A 19,345-nucleotide genomic window follows, 5' to 3' on the forward strand; every position below is an offset into this window, starting at 1 on the left:
TTTAAAGCACAGTCTGCACATTCATGCGAATGATCTCTTTCCCGTGTCACCAAGTTTGCATGGAGTGGTTACATTATTGTTTATATGTCAGTATGTTATGGGGATTAGAAGCTACATTTCTGAACTTTGAACCTGTACTAAAGTAGGGGGAATAAAGTGAGGATTTGCATCTTAGTATTGTTCATCCACCCATCCATCCCCAACTCCTTTTCCCCCGTTTTTGCGCATGGGGTTGGGGTATATCCTCTTGAGACTGTACTCTTGTTTTCTCAGTACAGTATTGGTTTAGCAGTGGTACCATTTGTTACATTTTTATTTATTTATTTATTTGTAGTTTGTTTGCCAGGATGGTCCATTGGGCCACGTGGAGCCTGTTTTCAATGGAATACTGGGGAGAAAAGCTCCAGATAAATACAAATAGAAATACAAAGTAACAGGTTGCAAAAAAGAAATAATTATAAACAAATTAACAGCACTTGTAAAATATGATAGTTCCAACATATACTGCATTGTGACCAAACATTTCTCTACACAGTATTGCAGTGTCAGGTCTTGTGCGTTTAATCGTTTATATCCTTAAATTAGTTTATATGTAGTGTTTCAGCCTGTTTTTTTTTAAGCTGTACTTTGTTTATATGATTCCAATGGCTGGCTAAATAATTTTATTTTATTACTTGTGCCCTTATTTGTATAATATAGCATATGTCCTGGTCCTTGGATCCACGTGATAATTGTGGAAATGTGTAGTATTGTTTTGGTAATATTGAAAAGCAAATCTGACGACACTGAAAAGTGTCGTGAAAGCATGCCATAGTGCTTTATAGGTTCATAGGTAGGTACTAGGCTATTGGCCCTAGGGCCTATATAAGCCTAGCCAAAAATGTACCCTGGCTTTCACCACCCAAGAAAAATTATTTTCCTGTGTCCCTGTCGATCAGTGCCACAGAAGTGATCCCTGGGGTGAATCTCCTATTTCCCATCCAGTCATCAGGATTTTTCTTGAAGAGTGCTAATGAGGAGCTCTGTTTGACATAGATAAGGTAGTCTGTTCCAGATTATGGGAAGTCTCTGGGACATAAATCTATCCCTCCAGCATGTTCTGTTTATTGTGGTGACAAGGTTTAGGTCCCTAGAGCTTGTAGCTCGGAGGGATTGGGATTTCTTTAAGTGGAGCATGTCCATCAGCTCTGGGTTTGACATAGCTTTGTATGTTAGGCAGAGATCGCCTCTGAGTAGGTGAAAGCTGGTGTTTTTTGAGACGGTCTGCGTAGTGCATCTGTTTGAGGCCCGTAATCCTCTTTGCGAGGTATTTCTGCGGCCTTTCCAGTTGTAGATGTCTTGAGGTACATACCAAAAGGGGTGTTGTACTCTATAATGGGTCTAATGAGTGATGAGTAGAGGGGAACAATTACCTCTTTTTTTTCTGGATGAGAAACCTTTTGTGATGAGGTGAGCCATGTAGAAGGATTTCCTGACCACTGTGGCAATGTGATTATCAAAGGCGACATACTGTCCACCTGTGTCCCAAGGTCTCATCACATTTTCGGTGTTAAGTAGACTACCAGCTATGTGGTAGTTCATGGGTACAGAGTTTTTACCAAAGGGGATGACAATGCACCTTTTGGCATTGAGCTTGAGGCCATGGCTTTGACACCAGGCATCTTTCTCAGTGAGGCCCTTTTGTAGTATGTCCACATCATTAGGAGTTTCGATTATGGCTCCTAGTTTGCAGTCATCTGCAGACTTTGTTAGCCAAAGACCTTCTGTGTTAGCCTGTACTTCAGAGACGTAGATGCCAAACAGGAGAGGACCCAGAACTGAACCCTGTGGTACTCCACTTGTCACTGTTCTCAAGTCGGATTTGGAGTCTGCTACTTTCACAGTGTGGGTTCTGTCAGTGAGCCAGTTGGCAACCCATCTTGTGACATAGGGATTTATACCTAGTTTAGTGAGCTAATCTATAATGCCAGAGTGGGGGATGGTGTCAAAAGCCTTGGTGAGATCTAGATAAAGCTGTGTGAACCACCTTACCCTCCTCTAAGGCTTTGGTGATTGCTTCAGAGAAGTCAGTCAGGTTTAGGAGACATGATCTGCCTTTTACAAATCCGAACTGGGTAGGGTCCAGAGTTTGGAGATTACCAATGTCTTTCTTTGAGTTCCATGATGATACGTTCCATGGCCTTGCAGACCAGGCTCGTCAGGCTAATGGGGTGGTAGTTCCCAGGGTCTGTCGTGGCTCTCCCTTTGCAGAGTGGGATAACCATCACGGTGCGCCATTCAGTGGGCACAAAGCCTGAGGTGAAGCTATGATTGAACATGGTACTTGAGTAGGGTGCCAGTTCATTCTGCAGTTTGTGTAGAACGCAGCCTGGGATATTGTCAGGTCCCATGGATGCTGTGTTCTTGGCTTTGGAGAGTGTGTGTTTTACCTGTGCAGCCGTGATTACAGGAACTTTGCATTCTTCCGGTATAGAGATGTGCCCTTTAGGGGGTGAGAGGGGGGTAAAGTTAGCACTGAACCTGTCTACAGGATGTTGGCAGTATCAGTTGGTCCTGTATATTTAGTGCCATTGTGCTGTAACTCAGAGCAGATGAGTGTTGCCATTGAGATTCTTGACATAGCTATAGAATGCTTTGTGGTTGTCTTTAGAATCGGTGGCAATTTTGTTTTCATTACTAGCTTTGGAGGATTTTATGAGGAATCTCAGCTTCTTATTGAGGCTGACCAGGGAGTTCCTCCAATCATGGGATTTTACTCTTTTTGCAACAGTTTCTTCCTTCTGTTGTAGAGTTTGTTTATGGCAGGGGACCACCAGATTGGCTTCCTTTTTTGGAGGATAGCATCTTGGTTCTATTAGGGATAGCGTGATACATGCACTTGTGTAAGTGCTTATAAAGTGCATTTGTGTAGGATTCAGCAGTCATACCTCTATTGTCTGTCTGCATGGGTGTCATGAAGTTTGCCACTTCTGTCTTAAGAAGTGTGAAGTTGGCTTTGGAGAAGTTTTTTACGGTGGTTTCCCCAATTGGAGGTGGGGGTGGGATGTGGCTGTCAAGGGTGATTAGCTTGTGGTTGGATCTGACCAACGAGGAATTGACCTCTAGTGTGGAACACCAGTTGCCCATGTTGGTAATGACCAGGTCTAGGATATTGCTGCCCCTGGTGGGGGTGTGAATAAGTTGATCCAAGGCATTGGAATTTATGAATTCCAGAAAACGTTGAGCAAAAGAGTTGGTACATGAGTAGTTTTCCCAGTTAATGGTGGGGTAGTTGAAATCGCCCATTATTAGGGTGTTGGGTTGTACCCTAATACTTTGCAGCGTATCAAGAAACGGAGTGGGAATCCTGGGGCATGGTGGGGGGTCTGTAGTAAGCTACAATTTAGATTGCGGTCTTGCTCAGAGTTAGTTGCACTTGGATAATCTCAGGTGCATTATGCTATGCAACTAGCCTGGAGGTGTAGATATCCTTAATGAATATGGACACTCCTCCACCTTTAGTGCTTCGTTCCGGGTTATGTGGCCAAAAGGTGTGGTATGAATTATAGCCTGGCAATGCAGGGGTGCTCTCTGGAGCTTTGAACCAAGTCTTTGTCACTGCACAGATGTCGATGTTCTCCATTTTAAGGAGTGCCCCGAGTGAGTGCATTTTGAGGTTTAGACTTCTAGCATTGAGTAGCATTACCCTCAGATTTTGCTTTTTTGTACCTGTTACGGTGGTGAATTTGTCATTTGAACCTTGCCTAAAAAAAGGCACTATAGGGGTGGCAAGAGCCTTAGCCAGTATCCGGAATCCCAAGGGCGACAGGTGCAGGCCATCTCTGGCAAAGCATTGTGGTCTGTCGATCATGTTGTCCCAGGCAGACAAATACTGGATACCCTTAGAGTGACCCCAGAAGCTTAGCCAGTTGTTGAAGTCAGTCATTTTTTCCTTGTACTGTGGTATAATTCTGGGTGATGGCAAGATGCTACTCAGGGTTAGGGTCATACCTGCCTGGGCTACAAGATCAGAGAGCTCCTCCATGTCTCTCTTCATGTAGTCTAGTGAGAGACATCTCAGGTCATACACACCAACATGGACAATGACAGTGTCATATTTGTGCTTGTTTTGGAGTGACCTGAGTGCGTGCGTTATGTGGCGGATCTTGGCATCTGATAGGCAGCTGACAGTAACTTTCAACTTGTTTAGCCTGGTGACTGTAACATCAGTGTGCCTGACTATAGAGTCAACTATGACTAGAGGGTGCATTGTTATGCCTTATTGGCTGTGGTTGAGTGGCACACTGAGTTTTGGGCTATGTGTCATTTGGGTTGTGTTGGGGGGTGGAGTTTGCTTGTGTTTCTGCTTTGGAGGTCCCTGATGCTTGGGCAGGTTTTTATTGAGAGCCTCCATGAATGTAGGTGTGTGTGTTGTGTTTCTATGTGTGTGTTTTGGTGGTGTAGATTTTGAGGAACTATGTCGTGTGATATGGTGCAAGTGTTTACCTTCTCCTCTTGACTGTCTAGTCCACTCTTGGGGAAGAGAGCTTTGCTTCCAGTTTGGCTGTATAAGTGCATCTCTCACAGGTTGTAGTGTTGGGTGGTAGGAGGAGAGAGTTGTCTGTGTACATGAGGCAATTGCTGCATTGCCCCAAGATGCCCAGATTCATCAGGTAGACAGGAAAAATCACCGGGACCTGACCCTTGGACATGCCTGGATAGGTGCGTATTTATTAAGTACTAAAAGCTGCTTTCTTCTAGACAAGTGAGAAAAGTTGAGTGCTGCAGTAATTTGCAGCTTATGTAGTGCTTACGAGTTCTGAACAAGTGCTGAGTTCAAAGAAACAGATTTGAGTGCTGAAAATATGGCTAGTTCTAAGAAACGAAATTAAGCCAGAAGGCTTCCCTCCAACACAGAAAGACTTGGGTGCTCAGAAGCCTACAAACAGTCTAGACCACTTACAGGAAAGGCAGGAAACAAGCTTAAAACATTTTTTTCTGCTTTCTTTCCCAGATGCTCTTTGTACACAGTAGGAGTGCCTGAAATCAGAATATAATCTCACTGCACTCAGTCGAGTGACCAAATGAAATGGGCCCAGAAGGGGGTATCCAAACACAAATTTACAAAAGGCGGGCAGTTTCAAAGCCACCAAGATTAACACCGAAACAAAAAGGTTGGTGGGGAACTAAATGAAAAAACAGTCAAAACTTCCAGTTCAGTTAATATTCAATGCAACACAAATAAATCAATTAAAATGCTGTATTTGAAAAAAAAAAAACTTTTAAAGTTTTTTTCCCCTATAATTCATAGTTTGTCAGCTTTTTCTTGAGCTCCATTTCATCATAAGAAATGTGGGATTGTGGGGTGCAGTACTGTTTTATTTGCCTTTTTTCTGTCGTCAGTGCACTGTCTTGATGTTGCTGTATTCACCTGACAGCTTTACTTTGCTGTTGATCTTTCTTGACACCAGATGTCTTTGCTGAAACATGTAGTGTAAGTAATGGATGTCCTTCATGGATGCATCTGCAGTCATAACAACTGGGTTGTCCTGTCGTCAGGCAGCCCTTCGGTCGGCCGGATTCCAAAGTCCGGGTCCGGCTTCGGCTGATGTCGCACTTCACCCGACGTCATCTCTGCTGGTCTTCGGGTATAAAGGCATCAGCCGACGCCATTTTCTCCAGTCTTTCTTGCCGTGGCGCCCGAAGCAGAAGCTGTTCGCAAGTGCCGGTCGGTCAGATCCAGAGATTACTACTACTGAATACTTCAAGACTTCTAAAGCTAAGTACCCGTTGGGGACTCTTTCTTGCCTCAGCCGATGTCAGAAAAAGTCAATAACTGTTTAACTTGTGGCAAACAAATACCTCATAAAGATTTCCACTCTTACTGTTTGCCTTGTTTAGGCCCAGACCACGGCGTAGCAGCCTGTTCGCCTGTGCTTCTTTCAAGCGAGGAACGCTTAGGCGTCGGTCGGAGTTTGCTGAACAGTTTTTCGCTCTGAATTTGCGTACATTATGCCGCCGGATCCTCCGACTACCCAAATTATTAAAAACGCAAAGAAAAGACCGACACTCGCGGTCCGCGGTTTCGGCGAAACCATGGTTAAGCAAACCGCGAGTGTCTCGGTTTCGGCGAAACCGAAAACTGATCAGAGTACAGCGAATCAATGACTACTACTGAGGTTCCGGTTACCTTACTTGAATCGGCCTCAGAAATTTTACCTACTACAGTGGTTACTAGTGACTTATCAGACACCATCCCTTTGGATGTCTCTACCCCAGCACGTGGTGCAGCTAGGCCTCCTGCAGCCATGTCTATTAAGGCCTTCGCCAGGGCTAAAGCAGCCAAATCTACTAAGTCAGTGCCTGTTAAACCCCTCAACCAGGCCCACTTCTAGTTCACAAATGCTTACTCTGGCAGAAGATTTAATATCCTTAATTAGGGATCTCAATCTCACCCAGACAGGGCCTCTCAGCCCCCAGAAAGAGACCTAGAGCAGAGCCCCTCGAGCCTGTGTCCTCTGATGATTCTGGAAGACTCAGATATTACAGACCAGCCAGAGGCTCCTTTCTCCAATTTTGAGGACTCAGATGCTGAAGAATCCATTCCAGCTGCTTCCCCACCAGAAGAATTCTCCTTTGGGGAAACCTTACATGCCATGAGAGAACATTTCCAATGGCAGGAACAGGATTTTTCAGACTCCAGAAAAAGACTTAGGACTTTTCTGCACCTACCACAACACAGGCCCTTAGCTATACCTCCTGTCCTCTCTGTTGTGGACGATGCATTTAATGATGTTTGCACTGCACCAGATTCTTTACCTCCAGCACCTGCCAAACCAGATAGATTTTACAGGGTGCCAGACACTCATCATCACCTATACAAGGCCCCTCTTGCAGACCCGAAACTATATCCCAGGGCCCTAAGGCAGTAGCCTCAACCACAGCAAAAACCCTATTCCTTCTGAAAGGGAAGCCAGGTCTTTAGACAGATGGGGCAAAAGGTTTACACCTCTGCTACTCTCTCAGCTAGAGCTTTAAACTGTCAGTTTCACATGATACAATACCAAGAGTTTATGCTTGATCAGTTAACTAAAAAGCTATCCTCTGATGACGCTATAGATAAGAAAAATCTATTAGAAATGGTAAATAACATACAACAGGTTAGTAACCATTCCTTAAAATGTGGCTATGATGCACTGGAGGCTTCATTTAGATCAGCCATGACTGGCACAGTGATAAGAAGACATGCATGGCTGAAGGAACAAGTTTTACCGGATCATGTTAAAGCTAAGTTATTAGATGCTCCTATGGATAAGACCAGTTTGTTTGGTACACCTGCCCAGCAGGTAATGAAGAAAATGGAAGAAAAGGCAAAATCTGTCCAAACGGTTAAAGATTTCTTGCAGGTTCAGCCCCCAAGGTTTAGCAGGAACTGGCCAGCCAAAAATTGGTCCTTTTCTGACTCCACAAGATCCCAAAGGGGCAGGAATAGACGTTCCAGAGGCAGAAATCAAACCAGAGGGGGTGCCTACAGAGGACGACAGTGGCAAGGTAATAACAGAGCCACAGGCACAGCCACTACCACTACAACAGGGCAATCACAGTGACTTGATTCTAACTCCGCCTACAAGGGAACAAATAGCAGCACCCTTAGGCGGAAAATTAACCTTATTTTCAAAGAACTGGCACTATATCACAAAAGACAAGTGGATTTTGCAAACCATAGACCAAGGTTACCGGTTCCACTTCCACACTATACCAGTCAAAAGAGGAATGCCAAACCTACCTCCAAATCAAAAAACAGAAGCTCTACAGCAGATAATAAAATTAACAAAGATGAGAGCTGTGGAAAGAGTACCAATAACAGAACAAGGCAAAGGATTCTACTCCAGACTATTCCTAGTTCCAAGAAAGGAAAAAGCTGGAGACCTATTCTCGATCTGTCCACCTTAAACACATACATCATTGTCCCAAAATTCAAGATGCTGACCCTACAGCAACTTCTTCCCATGCTGGGCAAGGAGTGTTGGCTGGTAACTCTAGATCTCAAGGAGGCATACCTGCACGTCCCCATTCGACCAATTTGCAGAAGATACCTCAGATTTCTTGCAGGATCAGAGCACTATCAATTCTCAGCATTGCCCTTTGGCTTATCTACTGCCCAGAGTATTCACAAAATGCCTGGCATCAGTAATCGCCCACTGCAGACTACAGGGAATCCAAATTTATCCATACCTGGACGACTGCCTGCTACAAGGGGACAACAAAAGCAAGCTGACAACAGATTTACAAAGGGTCATTTACTTGCTACAAGCACTGGGATACACAGTCAATTTGCAAAAATCAAGGCTGATTCCATCCCAAACAAGGACATTCTTGGGCTGAATTGGACACAGTAAAACAAATGGCATTCCTAACTGCAGAAAAACAAAAGATCTCCCTCTTTACTTCTTGGCACTAACAAACCACAGCAAGCTAACAGCAAGAAAAGTTCTGCAGGCCTTGGGCTTCATGGCATCATGCATAATCTTGGTTCCACATGCCAGACTGCATATGAGAAAACTACAGTGGTACCTAAAGAATTTATGGTCCCAACACAGGCACAGCCTAGAAACAGAAATTCCACTAATTCCATGCCTAAAACAGGAGTTCCTATGGTGGGCTCAAGCATGCCAGTCAAACCCAGGCTTACCCTTTCACAAATATCAAGCAAGCCAAACCATCACAACAGACGCCTCAGACCTAGGATGGGGGGCTCACATGCTGGACAAATGCGTGCAAGGATTGTGGACGCAGGACCAACTTCACCTGCACATCAACCTAAAAGAAATGCTGGCAGTAAAACTGGCAATCCAAAAATTCAGACCATTTCTCAAAGAAGGCCATTTGATAAGGACAGACAACACCACAGTCATGTGGTACATCAACAAACAGGGAGTCACTCATTCATACCCCCTATGCAGAATGACTTTGGACCTTTGGAACCTGGCACTCAGCTACAACATCCAGTTACAGGCAATGTTTGTACCGGGAAAGGAGAACACTCTAGCAGACATGTTAAGCAGAACCACCTCGGATGCTCACGAATGGATGCTACACCCGGACATCTTCAAGACCATCGCAAAGAAATGGGGAATGCCACAAATAGATCTATTCGCTTCCCCTCTCAACCACCAGCTCAAAAAATTCTGCACAAGGACATGCCATCCACTTGCATCGAAGTGGATTCGCTCTCCTTCAGCTGGAAAGGCCTGACAGCATATGCATTCCCACCTCTTCCCTTGATACACAAGGTATTACTAAAAATCAAGGAGGAACGTCCAAGGATAATCCTGATAGCTCCAAACTGGCCAAGACAACACTGGTACCCATTGCTGAGGAGCATGTCTCGACAAAATGTGGTCAATACCCCTGATGCCTTTGATGTTAACTCAGAACAACTACAGCATCATGCATCCAAACCTAAAAACGTTGCAGCTGACTGCATGGCACATCACATAGCAGCAACTATTCCAGATCTCTCCCAAAGGGTTAAAGACATTATACTTGAAGCCCGCAGACCTTCAACAAGAAGGAACTATGCAGGGAAATGGAAAAGGTTTGTCATTTGGAGTGCTGAAAGAGGGAAGGATGTGTCGAATATAGATATGGCTAACATTCTGGAGTACTTGGCAGAGCTTCTACATACAGGCCTGTCCTATTCCTCCAAGATACATGCATCAGCTATTTCAGCAGAATACAGCCTTGATCCACCTGTCTTCTCACATCCTCTACTCAGGCAGTTCCTCAGAGGGATCAAGAATGTAAAACCTCCTAGGAAACCACCTCTGCCAGCTTGGGATTTGAACTTTGTGCTAGAAAAGTTGACACTCGCACCTTTTGAACCAGCAGCAACAGCAGACCTACAGCATCTTTCATGGAAAACTGCTTTCCTACTGGCAATAACCTCAGCAAGGAGGGTTTCTGAACTTCAGGCCCTAATGGCAGTACAACCCTTCCTAATCTTCCACCAAGACAGAGTGTCCATGAGGACTAATCCTACATTTATGCCTAAGGTGGTATCCAGAGTGTCCCTAAACCAGGCAATCCACCTACCTACCTTCTTCCCCAACCCACAAAACAGAGGGGAAAGAATGCTGCATACCTTGGATGTACACAGACAGCTACGCTACTACCTGGACAGAACAAAAAGTAACAGAAAAACTGACCAGCTTTTTGTAGCCTATGCAACAGGAAGGGAAGGAACCTCAAAATGTGGACAGGTCTACCTCCACTCAAGGTGTTTTCAGACCTTCCTCTTCTTTTTCCATCAAGGCTTTCACTAAGTCTAAAGCAGCCATGCATTCTAAGAGACAAGCTACACAGGGCCCATCTCCAGGCCCCATGCCTAAAAAACAGATGCTTAAAATGGCTGAGGATTTAATTACTCTTATCAGGGGTTCTCAACCCCCACTGGACAAAAGGCCCAGAGTGGATGAAGAATCCCCCTCCTTTGATCAGGGCTCCATTATTTCAGAGCACTCTGATGATCAGGAACATTCTTACTCCCCTTTTGAAGACTCTGATGCAGAGGAGTCCATTCTGTATCTCCCCCCCCCCCCCAGAGGATTACTCATTTGGAGAAACTTTGCATACCTTAAGGGAATACTTCCACTGGGAAGGCCAAGATTATTCAGATTCCAAGAAAAGGCTTAGGGAATTTCTCTTGCTACCTCAGCACAGGCCTCTGGCTATACCTCCTGTCTTGGATATCCTAGATGACGTTTACTCGGAGGCCTGCCTTAACCCGGATTCTCTGCCTCCAGCCCCAGTCAAGCCTGACAGGTACTACAGGGTTCCTGACTCACACCAATTTCTATACAAAAGCCATGCTGCTGACCCAGAAACCATCTCACAGGGCCCCAAGGGAATTAAGGCCTCCACTGCTAAAAATCCACAATTGAAAAGTAAAATATCACAACCTGAGCAACCAGACTTGAAGGAGTTGCAGGATTTGATGCATAGTGCAGAACAAGTGGGTAAGCATACCTTACAATGTGGTTTTGATGCTCTAGAGGCCTCATGTAGAGCTGCTGTTACAGGAGCAGTCATACGTAGACATGCCTGGCTCAAGGAGCAAACCTTGCCTGATCATGTCAAAGGTAAATTGCTAGATGCCCCTCTACAAAAGGATGTATTATTTGGTGCTAATGCTGAGGAGGTATTAAGGAAAATGGAGGAAAAGGCTAAATCAATGCAAACTGTGAAAGATTTCCTACAGGTACAACCCCCACATTTCAGGAGAAATTGGCCTTCCAAAAATTGGTCCTTTCCAGCCACGGATAGACCCCAAAGAGGTAGATACAGGCGCCCGAGGGGCAGAGGACAATCCCAAGGATCATTTAGAGGCAGACAATGGCAAGCTCCTACACAAAGAGGTGGTGAGGATAACTCACAATCATTCAGAAAGCAAACCCAATGACTTTCCCCTTTGCATGCCAAGCAAGACTCAAATGGCAGCCCCCTTAGGAGGAAAGCTGGCATTATTTTCAAAAAATTGGCATATTGTCACAAAAGACAAATGGATCTTGGACATTATAAACAGAGGCTACAGATTCCATTTTCACACCCTTCCAAAAATGAGAGGCATGCCAAACCTGCCACACAAAGGGCAGAGGCACAAAGGCAAATTACAGATCTCATAGACATGAAAGCTGTTCAAGAGGTTACCTACGCACAAATAAGGTCAAGGTTTTTATTCCAGGCTATGTCTGGTACCAAGGAAGGGAAAAGAATGGAGACCTATTTTGGACCTATCCATCCTAAACACATTTCTACTGCATCAAAATTCAAGATGCTCACTCTACAGCAACTTCTTCCCATGCTGGGCAAGGAGTCTTGGCTGGTAACATTGGACCTCAAGGAGGCATACCTGCATGTCCCAATCAGACAAAATTGCAGAAGGTACCTCAGATTTCTTGCAGGTTCAACCCATTATCAATTCTCTGCATTTCCCTTTGGCTTATCTACTGTGCCCAGAGTATTCACAAAATGCCTGGCATCAGTAATTGCCTACTGCAGAACTTCAAGGGATACAAATATACCCCTATTTGGACGACTGCCTGATCCAAGCGGACAGCAAGCACATTCTTCTGAAACATCTGGCTTATGTAATAATGTTGTTGAACTCTCTGGGATACACAGTCAGAAAAAGAAATCAAGGCTAATACTCTCTTGGAAGATAATTTTGCTGGGTGCCAACTTGGACACAAACACCCAGATGGCCTACCTCACGCCAGAGAAGCAGGGGCAACTAACTCAATACTTCAGAGCACTAGCAAATTGCACCAGGCTGACTGCAAGGAAAATCCTGCAGGCTCTGGGATTCATGGCATCTTGCATCTTACTAATCCCATGTGCAAAGCTGCATATGAGGAAACTTCAATGGTACCTGAAAAACATATGGTCTCAACACAGCCACAGTTTGGAAACAATAATACCACTAATTCCATGTCTGCAAAAGGAATTTCTGTGGTGGGCTCAAGCATGCCAAACAAACACAGGTCTTCCATTCAGCAAGCCTCAAGCAAATCGTCATCACAACAGATGCCTCGGACTACGCCTGGGGGGCGCACATGACAGATCGGTGCATTCAGGGCAAATGGTCCCAAAAAGAAAAGCACCTTCACATCAATCAAAAGGAAATGCTAGCAGTAATACATGCTATTATAGCTTTCAAGGACCTTCTACAACCAGGTCAACTATTGATAAGAACGGACAGCACCACAGTTATGTGGTACATAAACAAATAGGGAGGAACACATTCATACCCCCTATGCAGACTGGCCATGTCACTTTGGAACATGGCCATGGACTTACAAATCGAACTACAAGCACAGTACTTGCCAGGCAAGGAAAACACACTGGCAGACAACCTAAGCAGAAATATGACAGATCCACACGAATGGAAATTGCATTCAAAAGTTTTTACAGAAATAATCCAAGCATGGGGAAGGCCAGACATAGATCTCTTTGCCTCCCACAAAAATCACCAATTGACAAAATTCTACTCAAGGATTTTCCATCCAAAGGCCTGGAGAGTGGGATGCTCTCTCTTTCAGTTGGACATCAATGACAGTTTATGCCTTCCCACCTCTTCCTCTGCTGCCCAAAGTTCTATTGAAAATCAGAGCAGACAGACCAAAGATGATTCTCATTGCACCGGACTGGCCAAGACAACACTGGTACCCACTCCTAAGGAGCCTGACGCATTCCCCACCATGGACCCTGCCTCTAATGCCTCTTCTGACTCGGCACAGCTTCAAAACTCTTCACAGCCAGCTAAAAACACTCAATCTAGCCGCATGGAAGATTCCTTAGCATCACAACAGACCCTACTCTCCAAGGAGGTGCAGAATGTCATTTTGGAGGCCAGAAGGCCGTCGACTAGAAAAGCTTACTCCGCAAAATGGAAACGGTTTTGTGTCTGGAATGAGAAAAAGGGCCAGGATCCTGGAAAACTGAATTTACCTCAAATACTACAGTATTTAGCTGAGCTGCTAAGCAGTGGACTTTCATTCTCCTCCATCAATATCCATGCCTCAGCCATTTCTGCAGAATACAACACTGATCCACCCTTATTCTCTCACCCTCTCTTAAGACAGTTCCTCAGAGGGGCTAAGAATCTAAGACCCCCAAGGAAAGAACCAATACTTGTTTGGGATCTCAATTTCATTCTGGAAAAACTGACCTTGCCTCCCTTTGAGCCAGCTGCCTCATCAGATTTGCAATATTTGTCCTGGAAAACAGCCTTCCTTCTGGCTATTACCTCAGCTCGTAGAGTTTCAGAACTACAAGCTCTCATGGCTGTTTAGCCATTTATCATCTTCCATCAGGAGAGACTTTCCTTACGAACCAACCGTCTTTTCCCAAAACTATTGCGCCCCCCAATCCCAAATTTTAAAAATAAACGGGGAGGCTAAACAGAGTTCCGGGTGAGGATAACTCACAATCATTCAGAAAGCAAACCCAATGACTTTCCCCTTTGCATGCCAAGCAAGACTCAAATGGCAGCCCCCTTAGGAGGAAAGCTGGCATTATTTTCAAAAAATTGGCATATTGTCACAAAAGACAAATGGATCTTGGACATTATAAACAGAGGCTACAGATTCCATTTTCACACCCTTCCAAAAATGAGAGGCATGCCAAACCTGCCACACAAAGGGCAGAGGCACAAAGGCAAATTACAGATCTCATAGACATGAAAGCTGTTCAAGAGGTTACCTACGCACAAACAAGGTCAAGGTTTTTATTCCAGGCTATGTCTGGTACCAAGGAAGGGAAAAGAATGGAGACCTATTTTGGACCTATCCATCCTAAACACATTTCTACTCGTACCAAAATTCAAGATGCTCACTCTACAGCAACTTCTTCCCATGCTGGGCAAGGAGTCTTGGCTGGTAACATTGGACCTCAAGGAGGCATACCTGCATGTCCCAATCAGACAAAATTGCAGAAGGTACCTCAGATTTCTTGCAGGTTCAACCCATTATCAATTCTCTGCATTTCCCTTTGGCTTATCTACTGTGCCCAGAGTATTCACAAAATGCCTGGCATCAGTAATTGCCTACTGCAGAACTTCAAGGGATACAAATATACCCCTATTTGGACGACTGCCTGATCCAAGCGGACAGCAAGCACATTCTTCTGAAACATCTGGCTTATGTAATAATGTTGTTGAACTCTCTGGGATACACAGTCAGAAAAAGAAATCAAGGCTAATACTCTCTTGGAAGATAATTTTGCTGGGTGCCAACTTGGACACAAACACCCAGATGGCCTACCTCACGCCAGAGAAGCAGGGGCAACTAACTCAATACTTCAGAGCACTAGCAAATTGCACCAGGCTGACTGCAAGGAAAATCCTGCAGGCTCTGGGATTCATGGCATCTTGCATCTTACTAATCCCATGTGCAAAGCTGCATATGAGGAAACTTCAATGGTACCTGAAAAACATATGGTCTCAACACAGCCACAGTTTGGAAACAATAATACCACTAATTCCATGTCTGCAAAAGGAATTTCTGTGGTGGGCTCAAGCATGCCAAACAAACACAGGTCTTCCATTCAGCAAGCCTCAAGCAAATCGTCATCACAACAGATGCCTCGGACTACGCCTGGGGGGCGCACATGACAGATCGGTGCATTCAGGGCAAATGGTCCCAAAAAGAAAAGCACCTTCACATCAATCAAAAGGAAATGCTAGCAGTAATACATGCTATTATAGCTTTCAAGGACCTTCTACAACCAGGTCAACTATTGATAAGAACGGACAGCACCACAGTTATGTGGTACATAAACAAATAGGGAGGAACACATTCATACCCCCTATGCAGACTGGCCATGTCACTTTGGAACATGGCCATGGACTTACAAATCGAACTACAAGCACAGTACTTGCCAGGCAAGGAAAACACACTGGCAGACAACCTAAGCAGAAATATGACAGATCCACACGAATGGAAATTGCATTCAAAAGTTTTTACAGAAATAATCCAAGCATGGGGAAGGCCAGACATAGATCTCTTTGCCTCCCACAAAAATCACCAATTGACAAAATTCTACTCAAGGATTTTCCATCCAAAGGCCTGGAGAGTGGGATGCTCTCTCTTTCAGTTGGACATCAATGACAGTTTATGCCTTCCCACCTCTTCCTCTGCTGCCCAAAGTTCTATTGAAAATCAGAGCAGACAGACCAAAGATGATTCTCATTGCACCGGACTGGCCAAGACAACACTGGTACCCACTCCTGAGGAGCCTGACGCATTCCCCACCATGGACCCTGCCTCTAATGCCTCTTCTGACTCGGCACAGCTTCAAAACTCTTCACAGCCAGCTAAAAACACTCAATCTAGCCGCATGGAAGATTCCTTAGCATCACAACAGACCCTACTCTCCAAGGAGGTGCAGAATGTCATTTTGGAGGCCAGAAGGCCGTCGACTAGAAAAGCTTACTCCGCAAAATGGAAACGGTTTTGTGTCTGGAATGAGAAAAAGGGCCAGGATCCTGGAAAACTGAATTTACCTCAAATACTACAGTATTTAGCTGAGCTGCTAAGCAGTGGACTTTCATTCTCCTCCATCAATATCCATGCCTCAGCCATTTCTGCAGAATACAACACTGATCCACCCTTATTCTCTCACCCTCTCTTAAGACAGTTCCTCAGAGGGGCTAAGAATCTAAGACCCCCAAGGAAAGAACCAATACTTGTTTGGGATCTCAATTTCATTCTGGAAAAACTGACCTTGCCTCCCTTTGAGCCAGCTGCCTCATCAGATTTGCAATATTTGTCCTGGAAAACAGCATTCCTTCTGGCTATTACCTCAGCTCGTAGAGTTTCAGAACTACAAGCTCTCATGGCTGTTTAGCCATTTATCATCTTCCATCAGGAGAGAGTTTCCTTACGAACCAACCCGTCCTTTATGCCTAAAGTGGTATCCAGGGTAGCTTTGAATCAGGCCATACACCTACCTACCTTTTATCCTAATCCTCAAAACAAAGGGGATAGATTACTACATTCCTTGGACATCCACAGACAACTACGTTATTATCTGGACAGAACAAAACCTTTCAGAAAATCAGAACAGCTCTTTGTGTCCTATGCTGTAGGAGCTCAAGGAAAGCCAATTTCGAAACAGACAATCTCAAAATGGATAGCCCACTGCATACACTTTTGCTATTCTTTTCATGGCAAAACTGTACCTACAGGCATCAGATCTCACTCCACAAGGGCCACAGCTACCTCTGCAGCTTTCCTCAGAGGAGTTCCTACCAAAGATATTTTGGAAGCAGCCACTTGGAGTTCTGTGCATACCTTCTCCAAGCACTACCACCTACCACTATACTCCAAAACTAGAGCAGGCTTTGCCACTGCAGTCTTGCAAGGCATCCTGACTCCTCCTAGTTCCACCAAGTGGCCTACCACCCCTTTCTTAGCTTTGGGATTCTACCTATCTGTTATGACTGCAGCTGTATGCACGATGAACATAGTACAGTTTTGTACCTACCGTAAATGTAGATGTTCGAGTGCTAATACAGCTGCAGTCCAGGTTTCCCTCCCTCCTTCCCCTCTTGGGACAGGCCTATAGGCTAACATCCTCATACAACCTGATCGGGGTATTCATTTATGATGTATTTGCTTGCAACTACTGTATTTTGATTATATTGCACTGCTTTATTACACAAATTTATGTATTGCCTTCCTTTTGGGGGCACCTATCTGGGGCAAGAAAAACTGAAGAAAATGGCGTCGGCTGGTTCCTTTATACCCCTGTCGCACTGACGTCCGGGAAGAAGCGACGACAACCGACGCCGGACCTAGACTTTGGAATTCGGCCGACCGAGGACCCGCCTGACGGCAGGAGAACCCATCTGTTATGACTGCAGCTGTATTAGCACTCGAACATCTACATTTATGGTAGGTACAAAACTGTCCAGGTTTCCCTCCCTCCTTCCCCTCTTGGGACAGGCCTATTGGCCAACACCTCCTCATACAACCTGATTGGGGTATTCATTTATAGTGCATTTGCTTGCAACTACTGTATTTTGATTATATTGTATTGCTTTATTACACAAATTTATGTATTGCCTTCCTTCTGGGGGCACCTGACATCTGGGGCAAGAAAAACTGAAGAAAATGGCGTTGGCTGGTTCCTTTATACCCCTTTCGCACTGACGTCAGGGAGGAGGCGACGACAACCGACGCCGAACCTAGACTTTGGAATTCGGCCGACCGAGGACCCACCTGACGGCAGGAGAACCCATCTGTTATGACCGCAGCTGTATTAGCACTCGAACATCTACATTTATGGTAGGTACAAAACTGTACTTTATGGCACCTGTTACTTTATGAAGCGCATGGTACTGTATGTACCCATACATGTGTATTATGTCATTCGTGCAATGACAAATACAGCTTTATGAACTTAACTGTGTGGTAGTATAAGAAAATGAGAAAGCTGCATCAAGGAGAAGAAAAAGAAGTAAGGAAGACAAAAATCTCTAGTTAGGACTGAGCTTTCCCATAAGGACCGATGATAAACAGATTTATGGCTTAAGATTTTTTTTGTATCCAATAAAAAAGTAAATGTTACCATCCTGAATGAATGTATTTATTTCTTGCAGCAGCAGTATGAAAACAAATTGTGTTTGCCAGTACAGAAATGTATTTGGAGACATCATATGAGCATACATCTCAACTGTACAGAGTTTTGCAAAATGTCCAGACCTTTGCCTCATACTTTTGGTCTGTTCCTCATAAAATATGTGGTTTTCTGGCAAAGCAATAAGGAATGAAGTCACTAAATGATGACCAGCATTTCATTTTCAGACTTCCTTTCCTTCAGAAAATGCATGCTAATGCAAAAACCTCTGTTCCTGCAACTTTTAAGTTAAGAACAATATTTAGAAACTGTTCCTATTTTTTGGGCCTTTCTCCCCGTTATTTTTGGCTTTGTCCAGATCTCTCTGGCTAAGAGGTTGAGTGATACGAGTATGAGAGAATGCATTACTGATGTGCTTGATTATTTTAAGGTACTTTGGGGGAGAGAGCTTTTTTTTCCCAGCCATATTAGTCATGCTTTGAAATGAACACTTTGCTTACTAGTTTCTTTTATTGTACAGTACAACCTGTAGGGGCATTATAAAAGAAAGTGTGCGTTTATAATCGCAGATAAAATTAAAGGGTGCCCAGTGCTGTTTCGTCAGCAGCAGTAACCCTCGTGTATGAGTGGGGTCTATATTACCTTTTGAACGATGAAAAGAGTGAATGCTCTTTCATCGAACCAAAAAGATCAACACCAGTAAAGAGCTAAGACATAGAACAGAGATTTTTTTCCCAGGGAAAAAAATCACTGCTCCACAAAAAAAAAAAAAAAAAAAAAAAAATTTCAAACAAAATGAAGTGGGGGGCTTCACCCGCAACACTCCCCAATGTGGGGGCTGTGCCCACCACACCCCCCTACTTAAATATACAAACTCCGCGATCGCACCATAGTGGAGGAAATGGTAAAATCCTGAAGACGGCCCACAGATTTTTTTCCCTGGGGAAAACAATCTATAGTCTGTATCTTTGCTCTTTGCTGTTTAGAGGTTTTGACCTTTTCGGTTCGATGAAAGAGCGTTCGCTCTTTTCATCGTTCAGTAAGATAATATAGACCCTATGTGTGTACCAATCACACTGCTGCCGCTTAATTGCATGCCCTTCTGGTCTTTAAAGCCTTTTTTCAGTTTTGTATTTCATTGATTGTCCACACTTTGATATAACAACTCAAAATAGGCAAGCTTGAGAAATAGATATGATAAATCCCAAAAGCTTGTACTCTGTTA

At 44.3% G+C, this 19,345-nt stretch overlaps 1 protein-coding gene across 1 annotated transcript in view; it reads left to right on the forward strand.

The window, feature by feature from the left end:
• XPO4 (exportin 4) overlaps window positions 1-19,345 on the forward strand; it is a 1,500,264-nt gene that overhangs the window by 507,277 nt on the left and 973,642 nt on the right. The gene's annotated exons all lie outside the window — the stretch shown is intronic.

Source organism: Protopterus annectens, chromosome 5.part1 (genome assembly GCF_019279795.1).
Source record: "Protopterus annectens isolate FY-2018-M chromosome 5.part1, PAN1.0, whole genome shotgun sequence".
In the NCBI taxonomy this organism is placed as follows: domain Eukaryota; kingdom Metazoa; phylum Chordata; order Ceratodontiformes; family Protopteridae; genus Protopterus; species Protopterus annectens.